The sequence below is a fragment of the Rhamphochromis sp. 'chilingali' genome (assembly GCF_963969265.1).
Source record: "Rhamphochromis sp. 'chilingali' genome assembly, chromosome: 4".
Classification (NCBI taxonomy): domain Eukaryota; kingdom Metazoa; phylum Chordata; class Actinopteri; order Cichliformes; family Cichlidae; genus Rhamphochromis; species Rhamphochromis sp. 'chilingali'.
In genome coordinates this window covers 17,198,785-17,202,923 of record NC_137948.1, presented here as the reverse complement: position 1 = coordinate 17,202,923, position 4,139 = coordinate 17,198,785, and positions in this window count along the sequence as shown.

Below are 4,139 nucleotides of genomic sequence, written 5' to 3'. Positions count from 1 at the left end.
GTTAGCTGTGTGTGCCGTTGCTGTCATCTACTTGATGTCTGTGAGCCATGCTGTGCCTCTAGCATGTGAATATTTGCTCCGGCCTTTGAATGAGCTGGACCACCATCATTTGGAGGGCAGATGGGCTATGATTGCTGGCAGCCTGAGTGAACTACCCCTGATTGAGCATTTAAGACTTAGAGACAGTGCTACTGCTAAGTTTTCCAGCGCCAGTGAAACCAACGTCTCCTTTAGACGTACCATGAGTTTAAATAATACATGCTCTTATAAGTCCTTCAACATCTCGCTGGAGGGCAGCACCTTCACCTTTGACAACGGCAGAGTCAACACAACCTTCATCCAGACATCCTGTGACGACTGCATACTACTGAGTTTTGATGTAAAATCGGGGACCCGGCGACATTTTTACCTATACAGCAGGAGGAGACAGTTGGAGCAAAGGGAGATCGAGGAGTTCAGAGTTCAGGTGGAGTGTGTGAACATGCCTCCGCCTGTTGTGATGGATCCCACCAAAGAGCTTTGTCCTGAAGAGAAAACAGCTAAAGATGCTAGAAAAGCAGAGGAAAGGAAGTACTGAAAGACAATGAGATAATAGCTCGGTAAAATTAAACTGTCACTGATGGAAACCATCTCATTAATATCTGTTTTCTTCAACCAGTCTGTAACTAGAAGTATATTCATTTTTAAGCCTCTGGCTTCAAAGAAAACTTTCTATTGCAGCGTCTTGAGCTTTTAATTTAAGCTTCGTGACAACAGGAACCGTGCTGCTAATATTCTGCAATAGGAGAAAACAATGACTGAAAACATCACCGAAAATAAGTGCCAACACGGTATCTGTAAAAGCTCATCACAGAATATTTGACGGATTTCTTTTAAAGTTACTGCTTTGTAATCAGTAAAACTCTACAGAGCCTGATTTGTTTCTTCTCTGTATTTACATGAATCAACTGTCGTCTAACACGGTGACGCCGTTACACTCGTACAGATTGTGTTCACAGCCTGTAATGTTACGGCACATTCATCCTTTTTAACCATTTTTTCAGGGGCTTTTAACTTCAAATACACATAATAACAAAATAATAACAAAATTACACAACAAACGATGCCAACACCATCATTATCCCAACCTGATAAAAATTAATTATTATGTTAAATTGTTTAATTTTAAACTGCAAAAAGTCTTAAGTCATGGTTTGGTCTTTCTCTCACCCCAGGCATCTGATTATTTGTATGTTCTTAACACTGAATTTAATTTATGTATGTTCAAATGTTTGTTTTATAAGTCTATTTATATGAGTGGATTAATTTTCCTCCAATATTTCATCTTGTTTCTGCAAGCTGGCAAATTCTTACACGATGAAAAGAGAAGGTGAGCTGTTTTGGGACTTTTTTTTCCTTTTCTCTTTTTCTTTTCTTTTTGCCTTCACTTTGATCTTTAATCACAGAAATTGCATAATTTATAACAGGAACCAGAGTTGTGCTGTGAGTAAAAGTGTATGTAACTATACTGACAATCAACCCAAAGAGAGGGTTTAAAAAGCGTGTCTCATGAAAATAATACAAGTATTGTATCTAAATATTTGCATTTTATAAAATAAATGCATTAAAACCCCCTGAAGTTTCCCACAATGTACAAACCCTAGAACAGCCGAGTCACAGTTGACCCAACAGTGAACCAAATGCTGCATCACATGTAATGCAAGAGAGAGGCGAGCACTGTTAATATTAGATAGTCCCAGAACGCTCATTTCACAATCACAAAATAAACAGACACACAAAAGAAAAGGACTCTGCTCTTCAGAGCTTGCAAAAAAAACAAACAAACTGGATGAAAACCCCCTGAGCTGCATTCCCAGGCTCATTTTCAGTCTGATGCTAACTTGTGACAGTTAATATCTGAACACTGCCAACATAAAGAGGGCCACATATCACACATAAGACATGTTTGCTGTTTATATCATCGTTTTCATCTGCTGGAAGTCTGTGAGCCATGCAGCTCCTTCTGCCTGTGAAAACTTGCTCCATCCTTTGGAACAACTGGATTTTCACCATTTGGAGGGCAGCTGGGCCTTGGTTGCAGGAAGCGTGAGTGATCCGGCGCACCTGGAAAGCCTCAAGAGCAGAGACAGTGCCAGGATTATTTTTGCCGGTAACAATGACACCTCCAAAATATCCTTCACGCGCGTTTTCAGTTCTCACGACAGCTGTCAATACATGCATTCTAATATCACACTACAAGGCAGCAGCTTCACCTTTGAACAGCTAAACGTCACTGTGACGGCCCTCAATACATCTTGTTCAGACTGTGTGGCGATGCGTTTTGACAAGTCAAAGCAAGTCCAGCGTTTCTACCTGTTCAGCAGGAGTAGGGAGGTGGGACAGACGGAGATGGAGGAGTTTAAGGCCCAGGCGGCATGTCTGAACATTACTGCACCGTTCGTGATGGATCCTTCCAAGGAACTTTGCCCTGAAAAGATATCCGGCAATCCAGAGGGTCAAAATGCCTAAGACACTCTGGCTTTTGACATATTGTGACAAAGAGCTGAATGAATACAAATGTGGACATAATGTGCAAAAACTAAATTGATGCAGATTTTCTGTATTTTTCTTGTTGCTTGGACACGAATCCTTAAATCACCCTTCAGACTGCAAACACATGACTGACTGGATAACGTTAGGTAGAGGGTTTTATGGTTTCATTGGTTGCCATTGAAAACAGCGTAAAACATCCTAAGATTAGAAAGACAAAGTGTAAGAAAATGAATTGCATCACTCTGTGCTCTTGAATAATAAAAAAAATGTTAATGTCTCGATATTTTTCAATTACTTCCTCAAAAGAAAACGTAACCAACCATCAAACAACTGAAATGATGTGCAGTGGGAATCGTCCATTTAAAAGCACATGTTTGAACTTGATTTGCTCATTCTGTAAAAATAATGAACCACTTAAATAAAATTTAAAAAACAACTCTGTGAAATCTGGCCTAATATTTGCATTTGCTAAATGATTTTTAAGTGTCTTTTATTTGGCTTTTTTTTTTTTGTCTCATTATGATGTGCCTGGCTCTATTTCTCTTCCACCATTATTTATTTGAATGGCACAGAGACGCAGCTATGGAGAAAACTCGGATTTCTTTAATCCCTGAATGTCTGCCAATAGTTTCCAAATCCACATCCCCTCACAGTTCAAGTTTACTTAGGGAAGAGTAACGAAATACAGCTGTCAAAACTGTATTTTTAAAGCATATTACCAATAAATACCAACTTTTTTATTTACACAAGTATATAAAGGAAACTTTGAATAACTGTTATTTTTCAAACCACACATTTTGTACCCTTTTGGCTATATATATATATATACATGTACATAATTTTATACTGTGAGAAACCTTTGGCAATATTCGTTATTTCAGGACAACCAACAGATTTTTTTAATCAAGGCACAGTAATGACAAAACAACAGAGGGGTTTTTGTGTTATCCGCGTCTTTATCTTTATTGTATGAGTCCATGAGTGGGCTGATTTTATTTTATTTTTAAAAAAAAGGAAATTTCATAAAATAAAAGAGGACTCTGCTCTCTTACATTTCCAGTATTATGTCACTTGCGGTTAATTATAAACTAAGACAGGCTTTTTTACTGTTGGTCGCATACAAGATTGAAACTCAAGTCTGTGACCACTAAAGGTGTCTACAAAGATAACCATGCTTGCTGCATGTGCCGTTGTTCTCCTGTGGTTGATGCCTGTGAGCTATTCGACTCTTCTCACCTGCGAAGAATTGGTCAGGCCTTTAAATGACCTGGATCCTCGTCATCTGGAGGGCAGATGGGCTCTACTTGCAGGCAGTTTCAGCGACCCAGCACACCTGAAGTTCTTCAAACTCAGAGACAGCAGCAGCATTCACTTCTCAAATACTAATGTCACCTCGAACGTTTCCTATACACCCAGCGTTTATTACGGTGGAGAGTGTCATCATAAGACTTATAGCGTCTCACTGGACGGCAGCACGTTGAACTTTGATGAAAGAGAGCAGGTGAACCTCACCCTGACCTTCCTCTTCACATCCTGTTCAGACTGTCTGGTGATGCGATTTGACAATGAGTCAAAGAAAATAGAGCGCTTGCTTCTGTTCAGCAAGA